The sequence below is a fragment of the Lissotriton vulgaris genome, chromosome 7 (genome assembly GCF_964263255.1).
Source record: "Lissotriton vulgaris chromosome 7, aLisVul1.2, whole genome shotgun sequence".
NCBI classification, from domain to species: domain Eukaryota; kingdom Metazoa; phylum Chordata; class Amphibia; order Caudata; family Salamandridae; genus Lissotriton; species Lissotriton vulgaris.
In genome coordinates this window covers 54,524,542-54,543,560 of record NC_141695.1, presented here as the reverse complement: position 1 = coordinate 54,543,560, position 19,019 = coordinate 54,524,542, and the positions used below count along the sequence as shown (strand labels likewise).

Genomic DNA, 19,019 nt, shown 5'->3' with positions numbered 1-19,019 from the left:
CTAATTGCTATTTGCACTTGCTTGGCTCCTTTGAGCAACCTACCTGTCATTTCCGCTCCAGACCCCGTTCCGCCCCGGCTGTGTGCCGTTTGCGCGGAGGGTCGAACTGGTGAGCGCCATTCCCCGCCTCCTTCTTTGATCCACTTCCGCCCTGACGCATTCAGCGCAGGTCAGCGGTCTAGCGGTTTTGGACCTCGAGTATTTAATGGGGCCAAACGCGGGACACAGTTGACAGACACGGCGATTCAGGCTGCCAATGTGTTGCTAACCATCTACAGCTGATTACTAGTTTTTAACGCGGCTCCTCCGCAATTATTATCGTGTTTGTGTTTTTTAAACTTTGTGTTATTTTCTAATTGCTATTTGCACTTGCTTGGCTCCTTTGAGCAACCTACCTGTCATTTCCGCTCCAGACCCCGTTCCGCCCCGGCTGTGTGCCGTTTGCGCGGAGGGTCGAACTGGTGAGCGCCATTCCCCGCCTCCTTCTTTGATCCACTTCCGCCGTGACGCATTCAGCGCAGGTCAGCGGTCTAGCGGTTTTGGACCTCGAGTATTTAATGGGGCCAAACGCGGGACACAGTTGACAGACGCGGCGATTCAGGCTGCCAATGTGTTGCTAACCATCTACAGCTGATTACTAGTTTTTAACGCGGCTCCTCCGCAATTATTATCGTGTTTGTGTTTTTTAAACTTTGTGTTATTTTCTAATTGCTATTTGCTCTTGCTTGGCTCCATTGAGCAACCTACCTGTCATTTCCGCTCCAGACCCCGTTCCGCCCCGGCTGTGTGCTGTTTGCGCGGAGGGTCGAACTGGTGAGCGCCATTCCCCGCCTCCTTCTTTGATCCACTTCCGCCCTGACGCATTCAGCGCAGGTCAGCGGTCTAGCGGTTTTACGTCCCTTATCCATATTATGACTGTATGGCGGAAGCGCAGCGGACGAGTGCAGCGGGAGCGCCGATGTCGCGCCGAAGTCAAGCCAAAGTCCTGCCCGTCTGCGCCCGTCCGCGTACGATTGCGCCCTGCGGCCTTCCACTCTGCCGGAAAAGTCTCATACTCTTCGCAGGACCTTTATTCCCTCAATCACAATGTCCCTTTGCCGCCTGAAGCCATCAGAAGGGCCCAGGCGTGTGGCATTGCTCGCGCTTCAAGCACTTCCCTCGCCCCGTTACCTAGTTGTACCTTTCCTTCTGTATCCCTTATTTCTTCCCCTTCAACCCCTGTGTCTTGCACTTTATCCATTCATTATTTAAATACGCGTTCCCTGATGAGACACCAACTGGACATCTATCGTCTATTAGACGACACTGAGACAGATATTCTGTTCCTGTCTGAGACTTGGCTGACCGAGGACTCAGCACCTGATATTTTAGCTGCTATCCCCAACGGGTACTATATACTACATGTTGACCGTCCCAGGGGGCAAACCGGTGGCGGAGTTGCCGCTATTATTCGCAAGGAATATGTTTTTTCAATCCTGGATTGCACTCCTATTCCTGATAATCAGACTCTTGTTATACAGCTTCGCTCTGTCACCACTTCCCTTACCTGTGTGCTCATGTACAGACCTCCCTCCTACATGCCTTCTTTCTCCCAGTCAGTCGGGGACCTGGTCTCCCAGCTTCTTATTAATCACTCTAGGATTCTTATCCTGGGTGATTTTAATTACTGGCCTAATGACCCCCAAGAAAGTCGACTGTCTGAACGTTTCACTGAAACCCTCAGCAGTCTGAACTGCCAGCAACTGATCTCTAGTCCTACCCACTGTAAGGGACACACACTCGATCAAGTTTGGTCGGCTAATCTTGATATCGACCCTCCTTTGATTGCTCCATGTACCTGGTCAGATCATTATATCATTTCTTTTTCAGTTGATCTGCCCAGCTTTCACCGCCCTCCTCGTCCTACGAACATTAGGGCCCGCAGTTGGAAAAATGCCAACCTGCCAAAACTTCTCTCTCTCTTGGCAGCCTCAGCCCCTTCAGACTCTGATTCAGTATCCCACCAAGCCTCCTCCCTCGAGCATTGGCTGAAGGAAGCAGCTGATTCTGTAGCTCCCCTAAAGACCATAAAAGTCCATCGCCCTCACGATGCCCAGCGCTGGTTCAATGACCAGCTTAAATCTGATAAACTTGCCCTCCGCCAAGCTGAACGTCGCTGGCGCCACAAGTACGACCCTTCACTCAAGAAAGAGTTTACCTCTTTATTGAGTAAATATAAATCCTCGATACTTGAGGCAAAGACTCACTATTTTTCTACAAAAATCTTGGAGTCGGCCTCCAAAACAAAAGACATTTTCTCAATCGTCAACGAGCTCTCCCTCCCTGACGGTATTACTCTTCCACTGGCACCTACTCAGGCTTTGTGTGATGAGCTCAATGCCTTCTTCCAAGAAAAAAATTCCACTATTAAAACTAACATTTCCCCACCTTCCCCCTCTAAATCTTTCCCCCTCCCTCCTGCTAACCCTCAGGAATTCTCCTCTTTTCCTCCTATCTCTATTTCTGATTTTCACAACCTTCTTCATAAGGTCTGTTCCGGTTCTCCTAGGGACTGCTGTCCCCCTCATATCCTGAAGGAAATTTTCATGGCCTGTCCCGGTCCTGCCTTGGCCCTCCTCAACTCCTCTATATCATCTGGAGTTGTCCCAGAGGCCTTTAAGCAGGCCGTGGTATTACCTATTTTAAAGAAACCCGGCGCAGATCCACTAGTGCTAAGTAATTACAGGCCCATCTCCCTCCTCCCTTTTTTGGGCAAGATATTAGAGACCTATGTCACCAGGTGCCTGAGCTCGTTCGTGGAGACTTCTCTGTTCCTGGATCCCCAGCAGGCTGGTTTTCGCCCTCTCCACTCCACCGAGATGGTGATTGCGGCTGTCATGGACACCCTCAGAGCAGGTGCTGATGACAACCTCTCCCAAGCCCTGATTTTGCTGGATCTTTCGGCGGCATTTGACACGGTCGATCATGCTATCCTGATCGACCGTGTCAGAAACGCCGGCATCCAGGGTATCGCGCTGGACTGGGTGCGGTCTTTCTTGCAAGGCCGCTCGCAGGCAGTCCACCTGTCTACTTTCACTGCTCCCTTTTCCTCTCTCACCTGTGGTGTCCCTCAAGGTTCTGCTCTTTCTCCCCTTCTTTTTAATTTATATATGCAACCACTTATGGTCTCCCTTCGTCACTCCCCTGCAACTATCTATAATTATGCTGATGACCTTCAGTTGGTCTTTCCCTTGGACACTCTACCCTCTTCCCGTTATAATTTTCAAACCACAATGTTGTTGATCTCAGACTGGATGGCTCACAGCCAGCTCAAGTTGAATCCGTCAAAAACGGAACTTGTCCTGGTGGGTGGCCCTACGAATCCTTGGAATGACACTTATTGGCCTCCTTCCCTTGGTATCCCTCCCAGCCCGGTCAGCACTGTGAAAAGCCTTGGAGTGGTTATCTCTGAGGATCTATCCATGAAACCCCAGATCTCGGCTGTGACATCATCCTGTTTTTTTCAACTGCGCAGGATCCGTAAGATCTGTCGTTTTCTCTCCAGAGAGGCTCTCATTTTAGTTTTACTGGCTCTGGTCATCTCCAGGATTGACTTTGCTAATCTCCTGTACGTGGGGATTCCTGCTTATCAGCTCCACAAACTTCAGTTAATCCAGAATCAGGCGGCCCGCTTGGTGTTTCACCAACCTAAACACCAGCATGTTTCTCCCATTCTGAGGAGCCTTCATTGGCTCCCAGTGGCCCAACGGTGCTCCTTCAAACTCGGATGCACCGTCTTCAAATCTCTTCACGATCGCGCCCCTGAATTTGTGTCTTCTAAACTGAAGAGATATCTTCCCACCCGTAATCTAAGATCATCTGCTGATAATCTTCTCTGCATTCCATCTTTCCGTCGGAAGAAGCATGGCGGTTTGCGCTTTTCTTCTCTCGGCCCCATCTTTTGGAATTCCCTTCCCTCTTCTTTTCGTCACTGCCCTACCTATGAGTCATTTAGGAGAACCTTAAAAACTTTTCTTTTCAAAGCTGGAACAGTATGATCCCCTGGCCCTGGTTTGTTATGTCTGTTATGAGCGCCAAGAAACCGTCCCGGTGTACGTGCGCGGTAGAAATTATTTAACATAACATAACATAACATAACTATAGGTGTGGCAGGGTATACTCAGACATAAGTCCCTTTCTCACTGCACCATCAGGATTCAAGCAAGCCGGGCCGAAGACGGCTGAAATGCCAGAAACCGGTCCCCGGTAGCTTGTCTCCTTTCTGGTGAAGAATTGGCTTGGTAGTTTAGTCTGCCCTGTTCCCATGATACACTGGGCCAGGGACAGACTGATTTGCATATAGCCAGGTTCTGAGCTGGGATGGTGCAGTGAGATAAATAACGGTGATGGATCAAGCCCTGATCTTTGGACTGGGTAAGAGTGGTCTGCTTAATTCAGACACTCTGTTCATCACCACCCCCTTTTTTGAATCAAAGTTACAGCAGCAGCAGCGATCTCCATTCATCAATCTGCTGGATTGGTACTAGACAACACTCTTTTAGTTATGGTACCACATTCAGTGGATACTCTTTTGAACAGAACACAAACACAACACCTTACGTGTGTCCGCTTGTCTGGATAAGAGCTGACGCTCTTGGCTAGCCATTTACATATCAAGCAGTGTAATACTTTAAATCCAGCAACATTGTTACCTATTCCGTAAGAGAAAGACACTCAAGAACAGCATGATTGTATTCTCGGAACAGAGGAGGAAACGAAAGGCAGAAAAGACATACCATTTGTGGACCCGGACGGAATCCTATGGGTGGGTGGGTCTAGTTTCAAACTTCCTAATAGTGAGACGACTGCAGCCTATGCTGTTACCACCTTGTATACGGTAGTAGAGACAGCACGCATTGCACAGAATTCAGCCCAAGCAGCTGAACTGATTGCCCTGACGAGAGCGTTTGTGTTGGCTAAGGGAAAGAGAGTCAATGTTTACACTGATAACCAATATGCCTTTGGCGTGGCTCATAGCTTCGGTCGTTTGTGGAAAGAAAGAGGATTCTTTACTTCCCATGGAACTAAGATACAGCATGGTCAGTTTGTATCTGACCTTCTCGAATCACTTGCTTTGCCTTCCCAAATAGCGATAGTAAAGTGTAGTGCTCCTAAGAAGATCACTGATGATGTGGGTCGCGGGAATGCTTTTGCAGACGAGGTAGCAAAAGAGACAGCGAGAGATGCTACGAGTCGCATGTGTGTTGCAGGCCCTGCAAGATGGGTCAGAGAGGGAGGAATGTGTGAGGACACAATAGAAAGTGTGAGAACGATTCAAGAAGAGGCTACTGAGAAGGAATTGAGTAAGTGGAGAGAAAGTATGGGAATGTTAGAGGCGACAGGGTGTTGGACGGAATTGTCAGAACATCAGCATTGGCTGTTACCAGACGCCTATGTATTACCTATAGTTACTATGGCGCATGGTCCAGCCCATATCAGTGCAAAAGGGATCTGTTAAATTCTGGCTTCAGTATGGCAGAACGAAGCATTTCTAAATGTGCCACCGGACTCCACTGGACGGACCACAGCTGCATCCACTTCAGCTTCAGAAGGACCATGATCCACCACCACCAGCAACAGGTTGCACGCAGAAGCTGGAACAAGATCACAGCCGACCAGCTCGTGACTTCCCTGAGCAAGAACCCACCCACCAGCGCAACGAACCCCAGCGAAGCGGCCACCAACCTCACGTAGTGGATTAGCCACTGCGCAGACAACCTCGCCCCTCTGAGGACCCCGCCTAGCAGACCCAGCAGCAAGAAAGCCCCATGGTTCACTGACAAACTCAAGAGCTCCTAGAAGAACTGCAGAGCCCTCGAGAAAGCCTGGCGCAAAGACCCAACACCGGACAACATGACTGCCCTCAATCTCGCCACCCGAAAACACCACCAACTGATCCACGCCACAAAGAAAACTGCATTCAAGGAACAACTGGACAACAACGCACACAACAGCAAGGAACTCTTCAACATCGTTAAAGAGCTCTCCAACCCCAACGCCGGAAACAACAACATCACCCCTTCGCAAGACCTCTGCAACTCCCTCGCCTCCTACTTCCACAACAAGATCGCGGACATACACAACAGCTTCTGCACTCAACCGACGCACGCCATGACCGAACCAGCTCTCCCCACCACCACCCTCCGTGCCTGGACCCCGATCAGCACCGAAGACACCATCCGCACGATGAACTCCATCCACTCCGGATCTCCGACCGACCCCTGCCCTCACCACGTCTTCAACAAGGCCGACACTGTCATCGCACCCTACCTGCGGGACATAATCAACACCTCCTTCCACACCGCTACCTTCCCGGAGAGCTGGAAGCACGCCGAACTCAGCTCTCTACTTAAGAAACCATCAGCCGACCCCACCGACCTCAAGAACTACCGCCCCATCTCGCTGCTCCCGTTTCCTGCAAAAGTCACCGAGAAGACCGTCAACAAGCAGCTGGCCACCTTCCTCGAGACGAACAGATCCCTCGACCTCTCGCAGTCTGGCTTCCGGGCCAACCACAGCACCAAGACCGCCCTGATCGCAGCCACCGATGACATCCAAACCCTGCTCAACAACGGAGAAACAGCTGCCCTCATCCTCCTTGACCTCTCCGCGGCCTTCAACACTGTCTGCCACCGTACCCTAGTACAGCGCCTCAGCTACGTCGGAATCCAGGAGAAGGCACTGGAGTGGATCATCTTCTTCCTCCCCGGAAGGACATAGAGAGTCCGCCTCCCCCATTCAGATCAGAAGCCACCGAAGTCATCTGCGGCGTTCCTCAAGGCTCCTCGCTCAGCCCTACCCTCTTCAACGTCTACATGAGCCCCCTCGCAGTCATCGCATGCCAGCACAACCTCAACATCATCTCCTACGCCGACGACACCCAGCTGATCCTCTCCCTCACCAACGACCCCGCCACCGCCAGAGCCAACCTACTTGAAGGGATGAAAGAGGTAGCCGAATGGATGAAGAACAGCCACCTGAAACTGAACTCGGACAAGACGGAAGTCCTCATTCTGGGATCTTCACGCTCCGCCTGGGATGACTCCTGGTGGCCCCCCGCCCTAGGCAGCGCACCCAAACCGACAGACCACGCTCGCAACCTGGGCATCATCCTGGATTCCTCCCTCTCCATGACCAGACAAGTCAACGCCGTCTCCTCGACGTGCTTCAACATCCGGCGCATGCTACGAAAGATCGTCCGGTGGATCCCCACCGAGACCAGGAAGACGGTCACCCAGAACCTCGTCACCAGCCACCTGGACTACGGCAACTCCCTCTACGCCGAAACCATTGCCAAACTCCAGCACGACTCATCCTGGACATCTCCCGGCGCAACCACATCTCCGGACACCTGAGAGACCTGCACTGGCTCCCGGTCAACAAGAGAATCACCTTCCGTCTCCTCACCCACGCACATAAAGCCCTACACAACCAAGGCCCAGGATACCTCAACAGCCGCCTCAACTTCTATGCTCCCAAACGCCAGCTTCGATCGACCGACCATGCCCTCGCTGCCGTCCCCCGCATCCAAAGAGCCACCACAGGGGGAAGGTCCTTCTCCTACCTCACTGCCAAGACTTGAACTCCCTCCCGACCCACCTCTGCCTGACCCAGGACCACCTCGCCTTCAGGAAGCAGCTCAAGACCTGGCTCCCCTAGCGCCTTGAGACACTCCGGGTGAGTAGTGCGCTATATAAATGCCTTGATTGATTGATTGATTGAGGTCGTTTTTAGACGCCCAGCCAATGTCTGGGGAGTTGCTTGACCTAAAAAGTATTCTGACATCCCATATCCAATGTTGATTGACTATTTGCATGACCTCACCACTAAATTGCGTGTTCTTCACCAACAGGTTCAAAACGCTTTGCCGGAGGACTCTGCAGATCCAGGTCACTCCATCCAACCCGGTGACTGGGTCTGTCTGAAGAATTTCCAGCGGAAAAAGTATCTGGAACCTCGTTGGGGATCGCCTCGGCAAGTTTTGTTAGCAACACGTACAGCAGTAAAAGTCGTCGGGAAGAAGAATTGGGTCCATGGCGTGCACTGTAAGAGGGTACCTTTGCCTTTACCTTTTGATCAGTGGGTTTGCAAGGGTATAAGTGACAGTGAAGGAGAAAGGGTCCCTCGATTTGTACCTTTTAGTAGTGCACGTCTGGATCAAACAAACTCTGAGAAAGAAGATGACGACGTGTTGCAAGAAACTGTACCATCACATCTGTGACTGAACACAGTAAATCCAGAGACTTTGTTTCAAGAACAAACAATCGCTAATAAGACTCGGTACAACTTAAGATCCAGATCAACAAAAGACAATTGAACTTTCTTTTTTTCCATTTTTTGATCACACTTTTTGAGAGACATTTATTTTCCCACTGTCCATCAAGTTGCAGGGTCAAGGTAGGAGTCTTAGGCTGTGACCTGAGTAGTGACAGTAGGTCTGCAGGACTTGCAGTGTCATAGGACGGCTATTAATCACAGCTAAGTGATCTAGGAAGATTACTGTGATCAACGCTTTAGAGAATGGATATTAAAGTGGAAAAGAGTGATAAGAATGAAAAAATGAAAAGTAAATATAAAAGTCTGTTGGTTAGTCCATGTGGCATAACCTTATGTATTTTAATATGTTCATGTATTCTATTGGCTTGTGTGAGTTGTCTTGTTCGCACTATGCAGCAAGAACCTGTTTTAACTTCTGTTTCTTTATCTTTTCCTACCACTGCCTCCCCACATCAGTTTCATACACTACCAGAACATTAGCAAATTAGGAGAACAGAATACTTAAATAATTCATTCATTCAGTTGTTGCATCAGCATCAACTGGTAGTCAATACTACTGACTGTTGGGTTTGTGGGCTCATGCCCCATAACACAGAGAGAGGGATGCCATATTTAGTCCTTCCATTTTCCTACGAAGGCTCTGCTTGGGCCTATTTGTCCATGTTTTCTAATGTGTATCAGAATCAACTTCGATATCCTCCTGGTAGTCCATATGGTGGTGGAGAAGATTTTAGCCACAGTTCTTTGATAAAGGGAATAGTGGCCATGGCTAGAATTGCTGAGATTAGTGAGATTCCAGTTGATGAGAAACGAGCATATGATGGCTGGAACGTGACTCGTTATGTTACTAGCCATACATATAAGGCTAGACGAAGTAGGTCCCCACCAATTTGAACTGTACCTCATCAAGGTAATTTCTGTTTGCAGATCATTGGCCAAAATGTTAAAAATCAACAGGAAAAGAGTGTTTGTTCCCATACGTATATCTATTCACCTCAGATTTCTGCACCGTTAGTGCCATCACAAGGCACATATTTTGTCTGTCATGATAGAGCCTATACGTGGCTTCCTACCTATTTTTCAGGAACTTGTTATGTGGCTTTCCTTCTTCCTCCAACATATACCGCTCCTTCAGGTCATTACAGAAAAAGACAAGGCAGAGGGGTTATTGATTCTAAGGACACTGCAGGACAAGAAGGAGGTGACTTTATTAAAGGGTTGCTTACTTTCTGGGGCCCAAAGGCTAACAGCAGAGACATCAGACAGCTAGTTTGCATTGTTGAGGCTTCTATAAATGTAACTTCTGGAGCCTTGAGTAATCTGACAGCCGAGCTTCAGGCGGATCGCCTTATGACTTTGCAGAACCAGATGGTTCTAGACATTGTCCTTGCAGATCACGGAGGAGTCTGTAAATTGATTGGGTCTAGTTGCTGCATTTATATTCCTGATAATGCCCCTACGGTATACCAAGCCATCTCTAAGTTGCATGTAATTTCCGAGTCTATACAACAGGACACAGGAGATTGGTCTGCATTAGGATGGTTTTGGGGACTACTGTCCACTTGGTGATGAAAGATACTAACTTTCCTTGGAATGGTTTTGGCCAACATTTTCTCTTGTCTCTGTTTACAGTGTGGCCCTGCCATCTGCGGTCTTTATGCCACCATGTGTGTCCCAAGGCCTGTGTCACAGAAAACAAAGAACATTAAAATGATGTTGCAGCAACAGCTCGACGACCTCATGGCCTTTGACATCGACTCAGATTAACGTGAGTCCTTTGTGTTTTGCCTGAGTAATGGCAAAAGGAGGGTCTGAGGTTCTTCGGTTTCCAACTTCGTCCCGTATTTAGCCTCCATTTTGTGTCCCGTCGCCATTTTGTGTTGCCCTCACTCAGGCAGCACGGCGAACGGAGTGTTTTTTTGCTTTTCCCAGCTGCTACATGTCTCTTCTGTTAAAAAGTAACCCCCTGCCCTAGTTTACGAAACCAATGTCAGGGTCTGGCTGAGTTCACTAATCCATGTCTGGGTTGATTGATCCCTGTCTCGATTGACTATTTGGCTTCTCCTATTCTTTCCTTACATTATCTGATCCGACTGGCCTTTGCCATTCTCTCCTTGTATTCTCTCGTTACACAACTATCCTTTGAGGCACACAAATAAGTCCTGCCACCTGCAAATTGGATTGCCGGTACTAGCACTGATTAATTTGTTGGGAGGGGTGACACACAGGGTTTGAGAGAGGGGTGTATTTGGGACACCTGATAGGTTTTTTTACAACTTTTCCTATTGGTTTGCTTTGTATGTACTTGGAGTAAACGTTGTAAAAATGTGTGCTATAAAAGATTGTGCGCCACAGACTAAAGTGGCAGTCGTCTCTGAATATAAGCTGTATGTACTTCTGGGACAACTGTGCTTAGCTGCAGCTAATAAACCTGGTTTTCTATGCCCAACAGAGTGTCTTGTGTCTCTGTTCAACAAGGTAGGTGAACTTGGAGATTTAAGGCGTGCCCTGCGCCGCCAGGCCCATAAGGCCCGGTTCTCCAGCACCCTTCTCTACCTTCAATCAATCAATCAAAGACATTTATATAGCGCACTACTTACCCGTAGGGTCTCAAGGCGCAGCCTTTTCCTATCTGCCTTGCACCCTTCTACTCTCCACCTTGCACCCTTCTCCCCACTGCCTTGCACCCTTCTCCCCTCCACCTTGCAACCTTCTCCCCTCCACCCTTCTCTACCTTGCACCCTTCTCCCCTCTGCATTGCACCCTTCTCTACCTTGCACCCTTCTGCCCTCTGCCTTGAACTCTTCTCTTCTCCGCCTTGCACCATTCTCCCCTCTGCCTTGCACACTTCTCCCCTCTGCCTTGCACCCTCCTCCCCTCTGCCTTGCACCCTGCTCCCCTTTGCCTTACACCCTACTCCACCTCCGCCTTGCACCCTTTTCTACCTTGCACCATTCTCTATTCTGCCTTGAACCATTCTCCCCTCTGCCTTGCACCCTTCTCCCCTCTACTCTGCACCCTTCTTCCCTCTGCCTTGCACCCTTCTCCTCTCTTTCTTCAACCCTTCTCCTCTCTGCCTTGCACCCTTCTTCCCTCTGCCATGCACCCTTCTCCTCTCTGCCTTGCACCTTTTTCCACTCTGCCTTGCACCCTTCTCCCTCTGCCTTGAACCCTTCTGCCCCTCCCCGTTGCACCCTTCTCCCCTCTGCCTTGCACCTTTCTCCCCTCTGCCTTGCACCCTTCTCTACCTTGCACCCGTCTCCTCTCTGCCTTGTGCCCTTCTCCCCTCTGCCTTGCACCCTTCTCCCCTCTGTTATGTTATGTTATGTAATTCGGGATTTGTACAGCGCACGGGCACCCAGAGGTTTCACGGCGCTAGACGAGAGAAGAGATGGTAAGCAGTAACCTAACCGTGTGCTTGCTTGAACAACCAGGTCTTTAGTGCACCCCTGAATTCCATTAGATTAGTGCAACTCCGGAGTGACAGAGGAAACAAGTTCCAGATCTTTGGGGCCAAATAAGCAAATCGGCATCCGCCAAGGCGTTTCTTTTTGAAGAGGGGCAAGGTGAGGAGGGACAGGTGGGCAGAGCAGAGGTTACGAGTCGGTTCGTGTTTGTTTATGAGATGGTTAATAAACTTGGGGCTTTTACCATGAAGAGCCTTAAAGGCCAAGCAGCCTACTTTGAAGGTTACCTGTTGGGCTATAGGTAGCCAATGAAGAGTGGCTAGCAGTGGTTTTGTCGAGCTCCTGCCGTTGCATTTAAATATTAGTCTGGCCGCCTGATTTTGCACAATCTGCAGACGATTAGAAAGGGCCAAGGGGAGGCCTAAATAGATGGAGTTGGAGAAATCTAAGCGGGAGAGGACCAAGGCGATTACCATCTGGATGAGGGCAGAGTGCGTGAGCAGATGAGCAATTTTCTTAATCTTCCGTAGCTGGAAGAAGCATGAGGAGATCACGGTTCCCACCTGACTTTTCAGTGAGAGATCGGTGTTAAGGGTGATCCCGAGGCTTTTTACCGCAGGAGAGGGAGACGGGGGAGATCCCATTGAGGGCGGCCAAAAATGAGGGCCCCAGCTAGTTGCGCTTTTACCCGGGAGTACCAGCTCGGTCTTTCCAGGGTTGAGTTTTAGATGGTTCATCTCCATCCACCCTTGAATGTGCAGCATAGTGGCCTGAAATTCCTCAACGGAGTCTGTGGAGTTTAGTGGGAATATGAGCTGCAGGTCGTCCACATAGTTATATATTGTGACCTTCCTGTTTTTTACAGAGTACAACAGCGGTTTGAGGTACAGATTAAACAGTAGGGGGGACAATGACAAGCCCTGCGGAACTCCGCAGGTGGTGAAGAGTTTGGGCGCCGTGAAGTTCTCAAGCTTGACTGCCTGGGATCGGTCATTCAGAAAGGACTTGACCCATCCGCCTGCACCCTTCTTCCCTCTGCCTTGGACCCTTCTCTACCTTGCACCCTTCTCCTTCCTGCCTTGCACCCTCCTTCCCCCCACCTTGCACCCTTCTCCCCTCTGCCTTGCACCCTTCTCTACCTTGCACCCTTCTCCCCTCTGCCTTGCACCCTTATCTACCTTGCACCCCTCTCCCCTCTGACTTAGACCCTACTCCTCTCTTCATTGCACCTTTCTTCCCTCTGCCTTGCACCCTTCTCCTCTCTGCCTTGCACCCTTCTCCCCTCTGCCTTGCACCCTTCTCAGCGCTGCCTTGCACCCTTTTCCCCCTCCCCGTTGCACCCTTCTCCCCTCTGCCTTGCAACCTTCTCCCCCTTTGCCTTGCACCCTTCTCTACCTTGCACCCTTCTCCCCTCTGCCTTGCACCCTTCTCCCCTCCACCTTGCACCCTTCTCGACTCTTTATTTCACCCTTCTCCCCTCTTCCTTGCAACCTTCTCCCCTCTGCCTTGCACCCTTCTCCCCTCCACTTTGCACCCTTCTCCTCTCTGCCTTGCACCCTTCTCCTCTCTACCTTGCACCCTTCTGCCCTCTGCCTTGCACCCTTCTCCCCTCCACTTTGCACCCTTCTCCTCTCTGCCTTGCACCCTTCTCCTCTCTACCTTGCACCCTTCTGCCCTCTGCTTTGCACCCTTCTCGGACACCACTTTGCACCCTTCTCCTCTCTGCCTTGCACCCTTCTCCTCTCTACCTTGCACCCTTCTGCCCTCTGCCTTGCACCCTTCTCCCCTCCACTTTGCACCCTTCTCCTCTCTGCCTTGCACCCTTCTCCTCTCTACCTTGCACCCTTCTCCTCTCTGCCTTGCACCCTTCTCCCCTCTGCCTTGCACCCTTCTCAGCACTGCCTTGCACCCTTTTCCCCCTCCCCGTTGCACCCTTCTCCCCTCTGCCTTGCAACCTTCTCCCCCTTTGCCTTGCACCCTTCTCTACCTTGCACCCTTCTCCCCTCTGCCTTGCACCCTTCTCCCCTCCACCTTGCACCCTTCTCGACTCTTTATTTCACCCTTCTCCCCTCTTCCTTGCAACCTTCTCCCCTCTGCCTTGCACCCTTCTCCCCTCCACTTTGCACCCTTCTCCTCTCTGCCTTGCACCCTTCTCCTCTCTACCTTGCACCCTTCTCCCCTCTGCCTTGCACCCTTCTCCCCTCCACTTTGCACCCTTCTCCTCTCTGCCTTGCACCCTTCTCCTCTCTACCTTGCACCCTTCTGCCCTCTGCCTTGCACCCTTCTCCCCTCCACTTTGCACCCTTCTCCTCTCTGCCTTGCACCCTTCTCCTCTCTACCTTGCACCCTTCTGCCCTCTGCTTTGCACCCTTCTCGGACACCCCCTTGCACCCTTCCTACAGAATGGAGGGGGCTGCCACCTGGAACAATGACACCATTTCAAAAGCATGATGGACTAGGGCCGTCCCTGACTGGGCCCACACCAGACGCACTGGCCATCCAGGGGGGGAGGGGAGCAAGTGCCCTCCCTTGCCCCCCTCTCTTGGCCCCCCATCTCTGCAGAGGACCATGGTGCATTCTAACAAGAGAGCTTAACTGAGGGCACCATTTTGCTGCTTCATCCCTTCTCATATGAGCATTGCCCTGGAGAATGCTGTCTCTGGTGCGCCCACCCCATCCTTGTCCTTGTCTCTTCTCAGAGGAGCAGAGCCCTGTGGGGAATGCTGCCTCTGGGGCCACAACCCCCACCCTTGTTCCTGGCCTGGCTGGTGGCTCTGACTGAAGAGAAACAATGTAAGTTGAAACATTGTTTCTCTTCAGTCAGCGGGAGGGGCTCAGAGCAGGCTGCAGACAGCCTGCATCTGCTTTAGAGGGAGAGAGGCTTGCTTTCGTGCAAGCCTCTCTCACAGATCTCACTGAAGAGCTGAGGGGATCCCCTTCATTTACTGAAGAGAGTGGTGCCCTTCGCACCGCGGGGGCTGCGGGGGGGGGGAATTGTTACGCCCTTGGGCCGTCGCTTTTACGATGCATGCAACGTTACTGTGGGTGTTAAGCAATTGAGGCCAGTTGATATATATTCTTTAAACCGTACTCGTTTGAGTGTAGGTGTAAGCATTGAGGGACGCCAGATACCCATACTTGAAATCCTTATGAGAACCTGTGAGGTTTTCATGTAAGTAAAAGCAATACTTGTGTTATGGTCTTTAGGAAAACATTGGTTTAGTAAAGCATACATTTTTTCCTTTGGTACTCCGATACGGCCGCTGCATGTGACGTCACCACGTCTGAATGATTTGAGGTCAGCTGGTATTCACATGTCTTACTCGGTCTTCTGAGTCGGGTACTTGAGCTGAGCCATGCCAGATCACAAAACAAGTACGTTTTCATTGTGTTTTCAATGGTTTTGTTGTTTATGTCATTTGCATAGGTTATGGCTATAACTGGGCTACAGAATGATTCTAATGGTCAGTGTATTCACCTTTATTTTTAGATCCCTGTATGTTTTGATCATATTTCAGAGATATGAGTAGAATGGTGGGGCAATGATATTCGAAAAAACAGTCGAGTATTTTAAGTGTATAACACTATGTTATCTTTGTCTCTTGTGTTAAATTCAGTTTTTAAATATAAAGGTGAGAAGGAGTTTTCTGTGATTTTTGGAAATGAGTGGGTGCCATGATTGTAGTTTTGGTAACACTGATTTTGTGCATGATACACCAGAGGTATGGTTATGCACTTGGGTGCGTGGTGGCACTGGATTGATTTCTTACGTTTATTCACAGATTCATTTGGTTTATTGATTACTGGAAGACACTTTTGAGTTGAGTAATCTTGTTTGTTGAGTGTTGAGCAGACGATATCTTTGAACACAGGGTTGTTAAATGTGTACTTTTTTATTGTCGTAGACAGTGTGTGTAACTACACCGTCCTGGAGATGGTCTTGAGGATCTTCTAGACCACTAAGAGACTGAAACGTCAACGCATATGCACTTTTTTGCTTGTACTTTTATGATCAATAGACAGAATGAAATTGGTTTGAAATGTTCTGTTCCATTCTGATATATGGTGTTTTGTTTTCCATATGTTTATAAGCAAAATGTGCACCACTGCAACGCAAACAGATATCAGCAGTTGTATGTGCCTTGCCGTATTTGATTTGAAAAAGAAAACTTGAATTAAAGTAAATTCTTTATATTACTTGGGGTTTGTAAAGATATTCCCTGTATTAAGAAAAGTGTTGTTCACTGTTGTGACACTATAGAAAACAAGAAATAATGATGAATGATTCCTCTAGGGACATATATACCTTGTCATATGCGAATCAGCCTGACCCTGTGCCTCATGGGAACAGTCCAGCCCGAACTGCCAAGCCATGTCTTCCCTGGACCGGAAACAAGCATCCAGGGACCAGTTTCTGGCTTTTCAGCCGTCATCAGCCAGGCTAGCTTGAATCCTGTGGCAAAGTGAACAAGGGACCCTGCTTCCTCTGGCGGGTTGGATCTTAGCTAGTTTGTTTCAATCTGGAGCGGGAAGGGAAAGCAGGCTGTGAAAACGCACGACCAGACGGAGGAAAGATGCAGAGGCGACATCTTCAGGATATCTCTGCTTCCTGCAACAACATTACCAACTTTACATGGGCCTGGGATTCAAGCAAGACGACAGAGCTGCTCTCTGGGATGGGGGTGTCGCTTATAGACAAGGAGCTGCTGGACACCGAGAACACACCCCAGGAACAGATCCTGAGTTCATCACCACCTCATAAAAGGAAGCGCCTTGCTGATAAGGATGGTGATCAGTGCTTTGTGATTGCACGAAGGCCCAGGCAGAGCCGGGAGATAAGTCGTGGGGTATCTTGGGAAGCGCTTCCTGATGAGCATTTTCTCAGCATCTTTTCCTACTTACCGTTGACTACCCTTCTGAAGGTTTTACGGGTCTGCAAGAGGTGGCATTGTCTCTCGTTTGATGAGTCACTTTGGCACAGTCTCGATCTGACGGGTAAAAGTCTGCTCCCAGGAGTTATTGGTCAGGTGCTTTCTGCTGGCATTGTTGCTTTTCGTTGCCCACAAGCCTGTGTTGCTGATCCATTGTTTAAAAACTCCAGCCCTCTGCGTATTCAACATATGGATCTTTCGAACTGCACAATAAGCACTGCTGCTCTACACAGCATCCTTTGCCGTTGCCATAAAATGCAAAACCTGAGCTTGGAGGGACTGGTGCTGTCGGATGAAATTCTACGATCAATTGCACAGAATACAGAACTGGTTCGTTTAAACCTCTCGGGTTGTTCTGGTTTCTCTGCTGAAACGCTAGAGGAGGTGCTAATCAACTGCTCTCGGTTGGAGGAGCTGAACATATCTTGGTGCGACTTCACGGCAGACCATATTAAAGCCTTGATGAACCATATTCCTCCAAGCGTGACACAGTTGAACGCCAGTGGTTATAGAAAAAATCTGCAGATTGCTGATGTCAAGTTGTTAGTTGAGCGATGTCCTAATATCACCAACTTGGATCTAAGCGACAGCGTAATGCTGACATCGGAGTGTTTTCCAGACTTTCATCAGCTCATTTACCTCAATAACCTGTCGCTCAGTCGATGTTATCAGATTTCACCTGCCACGTTACTTGAACTTGGAAATCTTCCCGGTTTAAAGGCACTCAGTGTCTTTGGAATTGTGACTGATAGTTCGCTCCAGCTCCTCAAAGAAACACTACCTCACCTAAGCATAAACTGCTCCCATTTCACTACCATTGCAAGACCAACTGTGGGCAACAAACGGAACCGGGACATCTGGGGTGTGACATGCAGGCTGACATTTCGACAGAATGATGGCTTGTGATTTGGAAACCTTGTTAGTGTGAGGTGGAGGTGATGTGGTCAGAATGGAACTTGTACATTGAGACCTCAAATTAGGGCCTCATCCTCAGCTTGCTGTTTTTCGAACCTGATCCACCCATTTCCATTTGTGTCGCCTCCGCTCTCCGTAAATGTTGCTCATGTGCGAGCTCTCAGTAATGGCTTATACGAAGGTGCTTGTTCCTTGGCTCTACCCATCAAGTAAGGCTTGCGGCCTCACTAAACATCTTCTCTGTTTTCAGCTATTGGTCAGAAAGCGCCGGGACACTCCTTGGAGTAGCCGAGCGCTATATAAGACACCCATAACATTAACATTAACAATATGTCTGGGCATACCCTGCCAACTTACGGCGAACAAAGCAAACCCAAAGATAATGATGGACGGAGTTTTGAACACTGCAAGCACTCACCCCCAGTCAACTGATCTGGGTTTAATCCATCATCCTTCTTTAGCTCACTCAGCCACCCCAGTTCAGATATGGCCATATGAAAATCAGTCTGACCCTATGCCTCATGGTAACAGTCCAGCCCGAACTGCCAAGCCATGTCTTCCCTGGACCGGAAACAAGCATCCTGGGACCGGTTTCTGGTTAATCAGCTATCATTGTCAGGGTCTCACTTATCTGGTTCTCCAAGGTCTTGCACGGGAACAGAGATGCCAGAACCCAGATCCCCCTGAGCAATGTCGGTGGGTCAGATCTCTGAACCCTTCCTTCATTACCCCCAGGGAAGGGGGTGTGGATAAAATAACAAACAGAGAAGAGAATGATCCCGCAAGGGTTCCTTCTGGCTCTGCCTTCTGATAAATTGGTAGGTGTGTGGAACCTAAAAACAATAACACAACATTACCCTCCTGCTATCTATTAATCTCTAGTCTATTCTTAAATGCATGCCTTTTCTCTGCTCACCCACCCTAGCGCTGCAGGACCTTGCTCCTCTTCTTATGTATTGGGTTGGCGTCTGCTCAGCTACCTGTTGTCATTTTCTGGCAACTGAGTCTCCTGTTAAAATGGGGTTCTGTTTTATTGTCTTATTCCTATTTGTAGTTTGGCTAAGAATAACTCTGTCCCTTTTTTCTCCTTGTAGGTTTACAGGGTTCCTTGAGTAGTCTCTCAGCTTATCTGGTAAGTTTTACTCTTTCTTCACTTTTGTCTTTCTTAGCTTTTCTGGTTAGTATTACTCTTTCTTCATTTTTGTCTTTCTCAACTTTAAACACGCGTTACAGTTTTTTCAGTATTCTGACTTGTTGAATCCCAGGAGTCTTTTGGATTAGCTAAATATATATATATATATATTCATTTATTTAACATAACATTTCGTGACAGAATTGCTGGTTTGCACTTAGCTTGTTGCCTTCTTGACGTCTCGCGCTGCAGGCGCCTCTCGCCTGGACTCGTTCTCAGGAAACTCGAAGCCTCTGACAGAACAGCCGGCGAACTCTC

At 49.3% G+C, this 19,019-nt stretch overlaps 1 pseudogene; it reads left to right on the top strand.

The window, feature by feature from the left end:
• Nucleotides 1-16,265: 16,265 nt before the first annotated feature.
• On the top strand, nt 16,266-17,783 carry LOC147700707 (S-phase kinase-associated protein 2 pseudogene; annotated as a pseudogene).
• Nucleotides 17,784-19,019: the final 1,236 nt, after the last annotated feature.